Here is a 15,478-nt window from a genome sequence, read left to right on the forward strand (position 1 = left end):
ACACGTACACGTTTTAACACGTTTGAACACGTTTTTCAATTGGCAATTGCAATTCGCATGCAGTTATCAATGATTTTATTTATTTTTGTTGTTATTTGTAAATTATAATTTGTATTTAATTATAGATGTGATTTGCATTGACCTTTTAGCGTGCATATTAATAATTAATTAATTTTTAACGAGGCGCGCGACGATCGCGAGTTCACGTAACGGTATCGCACTGAGAATCTGATTGGCAACGCAATTGACAATTGTCGTATTAAATCCAATCAGTTGATGTTTCTTATTGGCATTACAATTGTTGCTTAAAGTTGTTCTCGTTGTTCTCGTTGTTGTTGTTATTTTGGTTGCTGTTGTCGCGTGTTGCGTCGGCGTCGGCGTTGCGTGGGCGTGCGGCGATCGACGTCCGAACAGTGCAAAGTCTTGCTCACAACTGAACTGCTGCTGCTGCCGTCGTCGTCGACGTTGTCGTCGTCGCAGTCGTCGTCGCCGTCGCCGTCGCTGCGCTGCTTCAACTGGCGAAAGCTCTCAAGCAGCGGGCAGCATAGGAACCGGTGGCGTCTCTCGCAACGTTCGCTCCGCGTTTTTTTTTTTGGGTTGCGCGCGCACTCTCTCACAGCTTTTCCATTTTGTTTTTACTTTATTTTTCATTGCGACGCACGTTTTTGCCGTCTGTTTCGCAGCGTGATAAGAATCAAAACAAAAAGCCGAAATACTACGCACATTTCACACACCACACGCAGCCAATTGTTGCTGCCGCTCGCTTGCATTTCGTTAAATTAACACTTTGCAGCTGCTGCTCGACACTTTTATGCAACATGCACAGCTTTTTTACTAATAAATACGTTATTTAATACACATTTTAATGCAAAACCGGCGTGTAATGCACGTTTTACAAAGCGCGACGAATTCAACTGCACCGATTCGCTGCGCCACAACCTCCGTTGGCTGTGCTCACGAAGTATCGTTTGCTTTAAATATCGATAGACGCATTCGCGGCGATTGGCAACGCTGAGCATACGAGTTGGCAACATATGTTGGATTAATTAAAACTGGCACATACTTTTGAGCGGCATTTGTAAAATATCGTATTAAAAGTGGCACATACTTTTGGGCGGCATATGAAAAGACTTATTGGAAAGTGCTAATAATGCTAATTGGATCGTCAACTGTGCTAATTGGCAAATGCAACCAAAAATCTGAAAGAAATCATTTTTTTAGCTTTTTTAAGAGCAGTAAAAGTTTTCAAATGTTTTTCAATAATAAAAATGTCTTGAACGACAAGAAAATAATTAGAAAAATTAAAAATAAATATTTTACAAATTCGATTTTTGAATTAAGGACTTTTCTTATAAGGATTGTATTCTTATTAGACCTATTATATATTATACTGCGTAAGATTGATGTATTGGAGGAGTTCTCGCTTAGCTGCCCATCTACAGGGTATTTGCAGTCGTGCAGACGCGCACGCCTGACTACATTTTATTTATTTGAATACGCTTGTTTTTTTTAGTTTCTTTTCGGGCGGTTTTTTGTCTTCTAATTTGCACCTATTGCATTTTAATGGAAATTTTTGGTGGCCGGCGCTTTGCATTGGACGCCCATAGATTTGAGAAATGGCGACAGCGCCGGAAATGAAATGCTTCCTCTTGAACGCGGCATAAAAAAAGGGACATTTACCAAAAGTGGGCGTGGGCGTGGGCGTGGGCGTGGCACCAGTTATGCATTGGGCAATAAATATGAAGAAAATGTGCGGCATAATCCGCGCTAACATATGGCCCAGCTGATTAGCCGACGGCGTTTAGCATAACTCCAGCTGCCTGACCCCCAGTCTCCCCCCTCCCGACCCCTCCCCTCTAACCAATCACCCCCTCCCACGTCTTTAATGAAGTATTCGGCACGTTGGCCTTCGGCGCGTTCATTCGCCTGGCTATTATTTTGTTTTTTTTTCGGGCCGCGTCAATGCAATTCGACATTCGCCCAAAAACCTATAAATATCAGGCGATCCGTAAGTATCTGTATCTGTATCTGTATTTGTATCTGTAGCTGTGCCTGTATCTGTGTCTCCTTCAGACAATGTATCCGTAGCTGTAACAAAAAAATTTATCTATAGGCTGTAGCTGTGCCTCCTACAGAATGTATCTGTATCTGTCTCTGTATCTGTATCTGAGGCTGTACTGACAATGTATCTATGTATCCTTCAGAACATGTACATATCTATAGCTCAGGCTGTGTCTGTGCCTCTATATATATAAAGATATATATATATCTGTATCTATTCTCTATCTGTATCTGTGTATCCTTCAGACAATGTATCTGTAACTTTAACAACAAATGTATCTGTATCTGTATATGTACCTTTATCTTTACCTATTTATGCATCTGTATCTGTATCTGTATCTGTATCTGTATCTGTATCTGTATCTGTATCTGTATTTTCATCTGCATTTGTATCTTTTTCAGTATCTGTATCTTTAGCTGTACTGGCAATGTATCTGTGTATCCTTCAGATCATATATCTGTATATGTATCTGTGCTGGCAATGTATCTGTGTATTCTTCAGACCTTGTATCTGCAGACTTAAACATTTTTAACATAAAATGTATCTGTATGTCAGATTTAAGCTGCAAATGTATATGTACATACATTTGTATGTATCTATATTGTCAAATGTATCTGTATCTTTATATGTCAATGTATCTGTAGCTAACGCTGTATGTGGACTTGCGCTGCTACCGCATTTGTATCTGTATCTCAATCTAGATTTGTACCTGCATCTCTGTATGCAACTGTTTCTGTATCTGTAGCTGTATCTCTATATGTAGCTGTATCTATATCTGTATCTATATCTGTATCTGTATCTGTATCTGGTCAGCCGTAAACATAGTGCATTACACTCTCGCGGCCAAAACGAGCTGCGGCCACTTCCAGGTCAAGCAACTTCCTCAGTTCCGAGGTTACCCGCTGCTGCCGTTGCTGCCGCTGCTGCTGCTGCTGCTGCTGCTGCTGCGACGGGGCCATAACTGAATAATTGTATCGCATACGTGACGATATCATTGACCCAAGGGTGCAGTTACCTTGTGCTCCTGTCACTCATTTATATCGTTTCGCATGCCCCGTTCTCTTTATGCGAATGGCGTATATTGGTTCTGGTAGGTTCTATAGCTCTTATATTGCTCGAAATATGAACTGGGCTTGGAAATCGATAATTATCGATTGGTTGAGATGATGGTTTGCATTTAATAAGTAAAATAAATGTGATTTGTGTGGTAAGAGAATCGATATGCCTAACTGGACGTCTCTAGCTCGTATGGACTGAAAGATATGCAGAAAGGAGCCGTAGTTCGATATCGATATTTATCGATTTTTGAAGAGATGTTGTTTTATGTAATAAAAAAGTAAAATAATTGTGATTTGTGTGCTATGAGAGTCTATATGCCGCATGGGGCGGCTCTAGCTTTTATAAACTGAAAGATATGCAGAAAAAAAAGGATAATTCGATATATATCGATATCGATATTTATCGTTTTTGGGGCCATGCAGCTAAAATACATATAAAAATGTTTTTTTTTAGTATCCTAAGCCCTTTTAATGGGTATTACTTGTGCCCAAGCCCCGGCCAAGACCTGCCCAGCTTTTTCGAGCTGCTTTCCAATCGGACAGCCTGGAGGGTCCAATAACAATGTGACACGCCCCCTAAGGCGCTTTTCAAGCCTTGTAAATATATAGTTTAAACATCCTTAGAGTTAAGGCACAGTTAGTTGGCCTCTGGCCTGCCACTCGAAGGCTCAAAGCTTGCGCCCGCAAAGTTCGCTCCTTTTGTTCGTTCAAGTCACAGTTTGGAGGTCATTGCTTCAGGCTTACAGTTTGAGCGGCACAAGATGTTTGATCAGCTGCGAGCAGCTGTGCACAGCGTATCGCGCAGTCGTTCATAGCCGTTTGCCCGCTTCTGACTGGTTTTTTTGTTTGTTTTCGAAAATGTGTGTTTCGCTTGGAGTACATTGATCTGCCGCCTCTCCAGCCCTGGTACGCACACACACCCGTACTGCTTTTAACCTTGTTTGCCAGACAGCTATTGCAACCCCCCCCACCCCCCCGCCTCCCCTGCCTCATCTTCCCCCCGCGTGAGCAACACACACTCTCGCTGCCACGCCCCGTTATGATGATCGCGAATCAGATGAGCTCTCGATCAGCCCGCGATGCATAAATTAAAAGTGCTGATGAAATTTGCCAGACGGCTCGCATAAGCGGCCAAAAGTGCAGCAACAACAACAACAACAGCAAATCTGGCCAAAAGAGATTATAAACGAATATCAAGACAGTTGGCAAAAGTGCCAAAAAAAGGGTTAAAAAAAAAAGAAAACAGAACTAAAATTATGCAGTTATTTTTATACGCCTCGCTCTTGTTGTTGCTGCTGTTGTTGTTGCTGTTGTTGTTGTTGTTGTTGTTGCCTTTACAAGGCGCTCGCAACGCCCACCAAAAGCTGTTCGCGGCCCAAAGTCCAATTGGCCTGGCGCCCTGCCTTTGGGGCCTATTTGTAGAACAACAACAACCAAAAAAGTGAATAGCAATGCATTAGTAAAAGTTGTTATTGTTGTTGTTGTTGCTCTCAGCAGCAGCTGCTAATTAGGCGCGCCTGAGTGTGTGTGTGTGTGTGTGTGTGTGTATGTGTGTGTGCGCTGGCTGCCATTGCGGTAGGTTCATGCTCGGCGCACGCTGCGTATGCTCAATGTTTAATATACGTATACGTATTATTTATATATATGTATATATATATTTATATTTATATAGACACCGCCCGCATATATCACGCATACGACCCGTGTGGCCCTGACGGCGCTTCCTTCACACAATTCGCTTATCAGCGAGAGCCAATTTTTTTAAATAATCTTCGGCTCAGCTATTTATAGCTGCATGCGACACCAGTCAGCAAATATGCTCGACTAGCAGATGCCCTGTAAACAGATTGTGGAGTCCAAGCGCAGCAGATGCTCTGTAGACACTTTTAAAGTCTTTTCACATGCCCAACAAATTGTGGCTAGCTTAATTTGAGCTTTTTTTTTCTAAAACAAAATTGAACAAATGCGTTTTTCTATCGATATTTATCGATTTGTGGGCAACGATGACATATGAAAACCGATATTTATCGATTTGTGGAAAATGTGCGAATTTTGAACTCAAACTCATTGCATTATAAATTAAATCTGCTCAAATTCGTTTGGTCTTTGCCTTAAAAATATATATATGAAAATCGATATTTATCGATTTTGGAAAACGAGCGGATTTTGAACTCAAATAAATCGCAGCTGTGTGCAAGCAGTTATTTATAAATAAAATCTGCTCAAATTCGTTTCTACTTAACCTACAAAATAATATATATTTGAAAATCGATATTTATCGATGTGTGCGCTATCGCTATTAAGCAACAAATTGTATTGTTTCTCGCTTTTCGTTCTTCTTCGTCTTCCCCAATTCTTCTTTCTTCGTTCTGCTTTAACTTTCGTCTTTCTTCGTTTCGTAACACTTAAAAAATAAATTTATCGACTTGGCAGTGGGACAAAAGTCATGATCGCAAATAAGCTGTAAATGCATAAAATATGCCAGATATATGTACGAGTCTTTAAAATGACAAAAGTAAATGTTTTGCAAGTTTTTAGCTTGGCAAAAATATTGTTTTTGTCTAAGTAAAGTGTGTCTAAAGAGTCCATTTTGTACTTTGTTTAAAAGAAATAGCAGTGAAAATGGAAAAGCTTTCGTTATACGATTTCCCACTTGCCCAATTTTCCGACTCCAATTCCCTTTAGCTATATTTTAACTACTTTAAGTATGAAATGCTTTGCTTCGCTTGAACAGCAAAAGATTTCAAGTTTGGCAGCTCGAAAGCTTGATTAGGTTGTATCAGTTGCGTATCAGTTGCCGCTGCCACTTGTTGCATGCCACTTGAGCTGCCTCTCAAGAGGCGGGGGGAGGGGCTGCCGCTAATCTATAGGCCTATATCTGACTGCGATCTTTAGCCAATGCGTGACATCATTCCAAAGTTCAAATCAATACATTTTGCCAGCAAAGCTCAGTTGCTGTTGTTGCAATTGTTGTTGTTTTTGTTGTTGTTGTTGCTGTTGTTGCTGTTGTTGTTGGTGATATTGCGACCGGCCTGCTTTACATTTTTTACACTCATCGTCGGGTCTCAGGGTCTGGGGCTGGTTCAATGTATTTTGAATTTTTTGCTCATTGACCTTTTCGCGCAATTTGTTGCTTGTCGTTGTTTGTTTTGTTGTTTATTGCTCCTCTTGTTGTTGTTGTTGTTGCTGTTGTTGTTGTCATTGCAATTGTTGCTTCCTCGTCCTTGCCAAGTGCCAACGCCTCGCGGCGCATGTTAATCGGGCGAAAAATTTGGTCTTGGACCTGGGTATTGCCTTTCAAGTCGAAATATTTAGGTACATTTTCGTACTATCTCTCTCTCTCGCTCCCTCTCCCTCTCTGTCTCGCTGGCTTTCGGATCATCCGATCGATTTATGGCCCCCAAAATCACAACACACGATGCATAATTTGCAAAAATATGTTAATTAGTTTTTGTTTTGCCTTTTTTTCTTTCATTAAACTCTGCCTCTTCTACGCTTTAATTATAAACCGTATTATTCCACGCTATGCGCACTCTTTCCAAAATACTCGTATCGTAAAACAGATATACATATATATCATCGTATCTTTTCTACCCTGTAATTATCAAAATGATAAGCAAACACATACCTTGAACAGCTACGCTCTTGGGTCACAAGATCAGAGGTCTTAGGTCGAAGTTGATTTGTTTTCAAGCTCAAAGGCCACAAAAAATGTATAAAGCGAAAATGGATAATTAAATACAATTATCGATATACACGTTGTCTCTGGCTAGACGTTGTGACGTCAGAGATATATGCAAATATGCCTAGGTGGTATAATTAAATGCAATTATCGATAGTCATGCAGTTGTTGTGACGTCAGAGATATATGCAAATCTATATGAAAATAAGGTGGCAACGCTTGTTGTCAACGTTTAGTGTGAATGGCAATGGAATGACAATAGCTGAAGCAAAAATTAACTGACGAAAATGAAAATGCGCTTTAAGTGAAAATAAATCAAAACCAGCAAATATTGTTCACGACAATAGTTATATAATTTATGAGTGTGCAAATCCAGACAACAGATCCGCTAGCAGGGTATCTCCGAGTGGACCAAAATGCCGGCGACTTGCTTATATTTGTTAATGGAAACGCGTCGCGAGCTGCTAAAAATAAATAAATAATAAATAGGCGACTAAATGTTGCTCGTGCTGCGATCAACAACAACAACAATAACAATAATCAGAGAAAATGTGCTAAATTGTTGCTCAGCTGCGATCTCTGCTCTGCTTCGAGCTGTGCACGTCCGCCGACCATGCACAAAAACCATTTTCATGCCCACTGTACATGGTCCGGAGCGTAGGGGCATGCCCACTGTACATGGCCCGGGCGCAGGGGAGAAGGGCTTTGCCAGCTTGACCGAGCCACAATTGAATTTGAATCTAACATTTGACTCTTTCTAGTCATCGCTGCCTCTTGCCATAAATATGTAAATGTTAAAGTTATTGGTCTGAAATCATATTCGTCGGACTTTCGAAGCAGTTCGCTCGGACAAGGCCGCATTTGCGTCACATTCTGCATGGAATTTACCTAGAAATCCATTTAAACAAGACTTTAGATGGGCGTAGACCTGTTTTTGGGAGCACCCAAAATCTACAAAGCCAACAAAAATCTCTTTCATTGATCTGCAAGCCGGAACATGCTTAAATGACTGTTGCTGGCAACTACAGTAAAACCTGCCTATAACAAACATAACTTAAGGAGGGAAAAGTTTGTTATTGATGTTAGAAAATATGAAATTAATTACAATACTAAATACTATAATTTCTTTAATCGAAAGGAATGAAGAGAATTTTTGAAAAACTGCAATCCTAGATTTCAATACACACCCAGAAAGTTTTCTATATTTCCATTATAGATAAATTCGTTAACATTATACCTAACCTTAAGAACATTTATTATAATCTATAGCTTTCTAGGATTCAAGGTTTCAAGCTAGTTTAAGCTTTAAATAAGGTGAGCCTTTTCTTGAATTTTAAAATCTTTTATTTGCATAAGATTGAAGGACTTTGTCTAGTTCATTTCTAAAGACATTTAGAACAAAGTGACATCAAGCACGAAGTATACTTAGTTCTAGAACTTTGAGCTCATTCATGCTTAAAAATTTATAGAAATTTTCAAGCAAAAGTTTGTCTAGACGTAATCTATCTGACTAAAAATAGTAAATGGAGGTCAGAACCCTCGGCTAGATCGTACGCCATAAATCTAAATAATTGCTTCCTATTTTTATTTCTATTTTCTCTCTCCCTCAAGTCTTGTTCTTGAATAAGAACTCTTTATTTTGGGCTGAAATTCGATTTGGCGGGAATTGCGAGCGGACTCAATCCGACCACTCAATCGATGCGTGCGTGCGAATAATCAGTTCAAGCTGTTTGCAGCGATAACGCGACAACACACACACACACACATGCACACCTATTCTCTCTCACACACACACACACACTCACACACATTGCTGGCGGTACTCATTGGGCGATCGTCATGCGGGCAATATTCGTCACAGACTCTAAAATATCCGACTTTAAGTCAAGCACTTTCGCAAAAGTAAACACCGAGCGCTCTATGCGAGAGTGTGCCTGACTAGAATATACCCTGTAAAATAAATTTACATTTACCAGGCTGTGTTCCTTCTCTGATTTTTCATTCATCACATTCCATTCTTCAATAACTTTTGTGTTTATCGTTCAAAAGCTTTCAAATTTTCTTATTTCAATTTGTGCATATACCAAAAATCAAAGTTATTCCAGAGTTAAAAGAGTTGAAATTTCATAGAGAACGGGAGAAGGTGTCTATAAAAGAAAAGCTTTATGTAACAAAACGATATTTATCGATTTTGAGGAAGATAAAGTATTCTCCATGAGATATACGAGAGTCGAAATTTCAAGTCCTGAAAGTTTTCTAAACTCTGGGATACACATAGATCTAACTAGTTGGACTCAGCTGACGATATTTATCGATTTTGGGAGAGGGTAAAGTATTCTCCATGAGATATACGAGAGTCTAAATTTCGAGCTTCAAGTCCTGAACGATTTCTTAACTCTGGGATAGACATAGCTCTCACCAGCTGATCTGGAATATATATGCCTGATGAGCTTGTAACATGACAGATGTGATACTCTTTTCTTTTTGCCAAATTTGACTAATTACAGGGTATGAAGAATAGCAAACAACAAAATCTGAACAACAATTCCTACAACAGCGTCAACAACTGACAAGGTGGGCTGGCTAGCTTGGTGCTTGTCTCTTCTGGCAGTCTAAAGCACTGCGCACTTGGGTTGTTTCCATTGTTCGAGCCTCCAAGGGTTCCACAACAACAACGACAACAACAACAACTGCGACAATAAACAATAAACAATGCCAAGTCCGAGGGACAGTTATCGACCCAGAGACGGAGCCAAGGTCGTAATTAAACAACGCCCCAACTCCCAATTGTCACACGTCAAAACTTGGTAGCTGCGACTACGTAAATAGACCTAAATAAGAGCCCAGCTAAACCTGACTAAATCTGACAGGTAATAATTATAATAATTGTTGACTGAGCGGAAAATATGGAATCTTCCGATAGTTGATTAGTTATGTTCTTCAACAAACTATTGTTTGTTGTTTACAGGGCTAAAAATTTTCTATCGTTTGAGTCATTTGAATTTATTTCGCAACCAACAATTCGTATTAGTCACACTTGCATTTTTATACTAAGTTTTTGCTAAGCTTTTGTGTCGAAGAATATTTGTTGTTTTTTTCAAAAGATGTGTGAAAAAAAAAAAAACTTAAAAAGATAACTCTATTAAATCAATATTGTTGTATTTCCATTTAGGGGAATTTCATTGGGCTCTTCGGACAACACTTCAAACGAGGAAGAACAAATACTTTAAAATTCCCAAACAGTTTACGCCTTAAGCTAATATTGAGGAATTCCCAAAGAAATTCCCAGTTAAGTAGAGCCTCAAGTGGTTTTCATTAACATATATTTAAATTCAATTAAAATACAATAAAGCAAACAAGCAGAAGTGCTATTTCAGAGAGTATACGACTGGCAGATACCCTGTAATCAGCTCGTACTAACTAACCTCTTCTTATCTCAGACCCAAACTATACAAAATTGTTTGTGAAGTTACTTCCGCGATTGTTGTGAAATGTTGATGTCATAAAACTGCCATTTCGGGGCGTGGCAATACCAAAAATCAAGGTGAAGCCTCTAAAAAATGTTTTTATTTTGGATGAAATGGAAAAGAAGACGAGAGAATTGCCACAAAATTAGTGGCTAGAGATCGATATATATCGAGCTATGCATTAGTTAGGGTTATCGATATAAAAAAAAACGGTTATCGATATATACAAATATATAGAGATGTATAGACAGACAACCCGACAGAACCCGACAACTAATCCTGTTCAGGAATATAAATATATATATATCTTAAATAATCGACGATGTCTCCAACTGTCTGTTACATGCATGCAACATACCCCATTCACCCACGTAACAGGGTATAAATAGTTTCGCATAATCATAGTACAAAGCCGTATTCCATTCACCTGCTCGTAATGCAAGATACGCCCATTCAGAAGAAATGAAAACGTAATGTCCGCCTGGAACTGCAGTCAGCAGCTGCATATACCCGAGCGACGGGCAGCGGCCCCTTGATCAAACCGCGTTCCCGGACGGGGCATATCGGCTGCACAATCTATTGACACAGACCCGACAGCTCCGCCGTACGCTGGGGGCGCACGCCGTACGCTGATGCAACGCGATAAGCGCGCCGACTTTCACGTTCCGCAATGATAACGCTGTGGCACAGCCACGCCCACAACGGCTGACCATGCGCTGGCCAGCTGGTCGGGCTAATCAGTGCCAATTACGGTAACTCGCAACGGGGCTTGGCCTTTGACGGGCGAGCCGCCGCATCAGCCGGACAATTGGGGCCCAGCGCGCGCACGTCATGCTAATTGTGAATAGCGCAATAAGAAGATGTCTCATCCTCGCTCTCTCTCTCTCTCCCTCGCTCTTTCACTATGCGAATCTGCCGCTCTCTAACTGTTAATCTATTTGCGTGCTCTCTCTCTCGCTCGCTCTGTCGTGCTGTCTCGCTCTAGCGCGTTGCTGCTGCTGTTGCTGTTCACGTTGACTTCACGTGCAAATCAGCCGCAGAATATGCGACCTCGTCGTCATTCGCTCTTTCCGGCGTATTGGACTATAGATTGCCTCCTCGCCCTCCCCCTCCCCCTCCTCTTCCCCCGCTCTTATTCTAGATTTATTTCTGTTGCTGTTTGTGCCATATATACGTATATCTATTTTTTTAAATACCCGTTTCTCTAGGTGAACAAGAGCTTATTAGTTTTATAAAAAAAATGCGTGCCACGCCCAATGGGGCGGGCGGACTACTCGTGATCTTCTCTCAAGATCGAGAGAAAAAAACGCGACCACGCCCACAACTGTAATCAAGATTGCCCGATGTCACAGTTTGAAAGCGACTGCAATTTGTTGACAGTTTTAAGGCCAGGTCAGGTCAACACTGTGAACAGGGTATTGCGCAGTCGGTCAAGTACATATTGGCATTGTTTTTATTCCGTTTGATCTTATTGATGATGCTTGTCGATTTCCCATTGCGACTACTCACGATTCCCCGACTGCTTATAATAATCATCATCAACATTGATGATGATGATGAACATGATGTCGGCATAGGCAAAACAAAAAAAATGGATATAAAAAAGTAAAAGAAAAAATAACAAAGCCAAAGGCGCTCGGATGAACCGGTTCAGGGTCAGTCGCCTTCGCCAGCCGTCCTGCCGTCCACGGACAACAACTTTCAAGTTCAGTTGGAAGATTCGGCGAGGGCAGGAACTGGGCCAAGGTCGGCCAAGCCAAGCCAGAATAATGCCGCATACAGAATACCAGGTAAAAGGGGAATGCCATGCCAAGGCAAAACAGAATCATCATCATCATCATCATCATCATCATTATCATCTTCTGTTCTGGCAGCTGGGTAAGAAAAAAAGACCTTGGATGTAAATTTCCACTGGGCACATTTAAATGGCCTTCGCTTTCATTTGAGAAAAATATTCCAAACACAGAGCCTGCATCCGATTAAATCCAACAACAACAAAAATGTCAAGTAAAGTTCTCGGCGTGGAGCTCTACATAGAGATAGACGAGCGCAACGCGTTAGCCGGCACGTAGGCCCCAGCCAGATGAGGGATTAGACTGTTTTTCGGAGCGGGAACGGGGGCGGGGGGCGGGCACAGCCAAATGATATGTCGAAGGGGAGGGGGGGGGGGGGGGGTCAGTTAGTTTTGGACAGTAAGCAACAAATGCAAAACTAAACTCTGCTAAGGTACAGAGCGTACTTCCAACTTTTGCCGTGCTAAAAGTTGTTGTCAGAGAAATATTATATTTATATTTAAAATCCATAGATAAATGTACAAATTTTGTTAAAATGCCAAAAAAAAAAAAAAACCGGAACTATTTGTTAAGAGAAATTTCCTGTGCTTATATCTTTAGCAGAGAATTTGAAAAGTTAAAGAAAACATTTTCTGTAACTGTTAAAAGTTAACAGTTAAGTTAACATGGATATATGTATGTTTGTATTTTTGTAAATAGTTGGGCGATCTAAGAAAAGAAGAAGAGAACACAAGATGACACCGATTCAAAAATTAATACATTTTTTTTTTGGATATTTTCAGTACCAAAAACCTAACCTAACTTTCCAAATGGTTCAATTTTGGTTGGAGCTCGGTTCCAGGGCCAACTATTTGTTTACTTGAGCAGCTGCTATCGCTCGGCAAATTGATTTATTTATAATATCGCTAAACAGAATTTCATTTATTGTATCTCAGGTGTGGTCAGGAGGGTGTCGAGCTGCATTGTCACGAGTTAGCAACCGCTGCCGCTGCCGCTGCCGCTGCTGCTGGGCACAAGCATGACGTCATGGAGGCAAATTTTGAGCAGCATTTTGTGTGGCGCGTGTGAAACAAAGCGCGGCAAAGACGAGTTTGGTGGTTTTACCCATTCACCCATTCGCATTCGGATGCCAAGAAAAATTAACAACAACAACAACAGCAATAAATCGAAAGAAAAGCGAAATGTGAATGACTTGGACATTGGTGAAAAGAAAATTTGGAAATTGTACGGTGTTGCCGTGCCGGATTTTAGACACAAGAATTTTGATTCGGACAGGCTTGCCAGAAAGTTAATGGCATGTCCAATAACAAGATCGAGCACTCACTTGGTTCCGTTTGCAGCTGACGTCACGTTCACCTGTGATTGACGTCCAAGCGTGGAAAAAGACACAAACAGCCAACACATAACATTTTACGCTGCTGGGGGCATACAAAAAAAAATAACCAGAAAGCTCGAGTTCATTAATAAGGCATATGGCAGAGGCCTTGAACCGTCATCCGAATGGCCCTGCGACGTCATTGGCCGTGTTGCTTCTCTGTTTGACCTTTGGAGCAACAGGAGGAAACAGCGTGTGACGTCATCGAGAGCAGGCTACGTAACCATTACAGCAGTTTACGTCAATGCGCAAGCTCTCAAATGGCGTTAGCTCTCTCTTACATGTTCGTTCTTACGCACTCTAGCCCATCTCACCCTGTCTGGCAACCCTTTGCGTTGGCGGCGGCCTACGTGCACTGGTGAATGTGCGTAGGTCTGTGAACACCGGGTGGTCCCCCTTCGGTTCCGGGGTTGGTGAAGCTTGCAGTTGCTACGTAGGTGGCTGCCAAATGCATGTCACGGCAAAAAGCGTACCATTCCCACACTGAACTTGAACTGCCGCCTGGAACCGGAATTCTTGCTAATTTTAGATGCCCTTCGTAGTGCTGATTAAATTAAAACGTACATAGCTCAATAATCACACACATGCAACCACATCTATGTTTGTAAGTTTATTTAATTTATATGGGCGAGCCGCACCTCTCCATATGATGGGGCAGGCTTCAATTGCGTTGCGCACTTTGCATTCAACAAAATTTGCGCTACAGCAAGAAGAAGCAGAGATAGCCCATTTACACGCCCACGCAACATTATTATTGCACTTGAGTTCCGCACAAATTTTAATTCCGTTTCCAATAACAAGCAAAACACGCAACAACAAACTCCCCCAACCGCAACACTCAAACTCACGCACACACATATAAGCAGCCATAAATAGTGGAATAGGCACGCCGCCTTCTACCGTCCACCTGCCCGACCGCTCGCAGCGGCCTATACAAGCTGCTAGCTGGGCTGGCAAGTATCAACAAATGTTCACGTGAACATCATGAGGTCAACGCGTGATTCACAGAATGATAATACTCTCTCGCGCGTGTTTTGTATGGCGTGCTAGTTTCAGTTTTTCTCCCGCCCTGTTGTTGTTTTTGTTGCGCAAGAGCACCACAATATAAAATAGTCACAGCTGTTTGATGGGTGTCTCTCTCTCTCCCTCTCTTTTGCTCTTGCTCTCTGGCGCTCTGCCGATTGTCTGTGAGTGGCACGAGCCCCTTTTTGCTTGTGAAACTGTTACGGGCTTGGCCAGCATTGCCAGACTCAAATGCCTTTGACCAACTCTTGACGAAGCCGTGAGTAGCAAGCCGCTAAGCGTGGGCATTAAATTATCAAGTCAACTGTCATCAAGTAACATTATTTGGCTTAACTTGCGCTCGATTTGCTTTGCAGCTGGCAACGCGGTGCGCTCAACTGGTGAGCGTAGCTATAGACCCCACACCCCGCCGTACGGGTTTTGCCCATTAATGAAATCTGTCTGCGTCTGGACTTTTGCACACATGTTGATGTGTGTTAGCTGCCCCCATGTCGGACAATGCGGCTAATGTACATGCAAATATATGCAGTAAGGCCGATATATTATTGCTGATCCCAAGTGTTGTCTGTCTGGACAAAGCCACTGACCAGTCCAAGCTCAAGCCTGTTTTTTTTTGTGTGTGTTTATTTCTTCTTCTGCCTTAAGCGCTTAATCACGAACTTCCGTAGCAACAAATGCGTCAGCCGCAGCTTCAGCTTTGGCGTCGTGAATGGTATGGCCGGGCCTCAGACTCAACCATGGCTTCGGGGTGTGTCTGTGTGTGCCTCTCACTACATACATACATACATATATAAATGTACGTATGTATATGTTATTTGTGTGTATTTGTTTTTGCCTTTGCTGTGCACGCTTCATGTGCATGAACAACAGCTATGAATAGATAGCTCCAATGGAATTTTGTGTTTTCCCCGAACGCCCCGCGGCCGACAGCCGTGAGGTAAACAGCTGATGACGTCCATGCGCATGTTACGTGCTCTAAGTGTGTTTGTCGCTACCTTCTGCCTGCCAGGGGCCTGCG

At 41.7% G+C, this 15,478-nt stretch overlaps 1 long non-coding RNA gene across 1 annotated transcript; it reads left to right on the top strand.

Annotated features, from left to right (window-relative positions):
- The first annotated feature begins 9,473 nt into the window (after positions 1–9,473).
- On the top strand, positions 9,474–14,020 carry LOC135429289 (uncharacterized). The gene is made up of 2 exons (XR_010436395.1): positions 9,474–9,672; positions 12,845–14,020. It is a non-coding gene; the product is annotated as an uncharacterized LOC135429289 (long non-coding RNA).
- Positions 14,021–15,478: the final 1,458 nt, after the last annotated feature.

This window comes from Drosophila montana, unplaced genomic scaffold (genome assembly GCF_035044405.1).
Source record: "Drosophila montana isolate Dmon_TW-CO22-7 unplaced genomic scaffold, ASM3504440v1 contig_2626_1, whole genome shotgun sequence".
Lineage (NCBI taxonomy): Eukaryota > Metazoa > Arthropoda > Insecta > Diptera > Drosophilidae > Drosophila > Drosophila montana.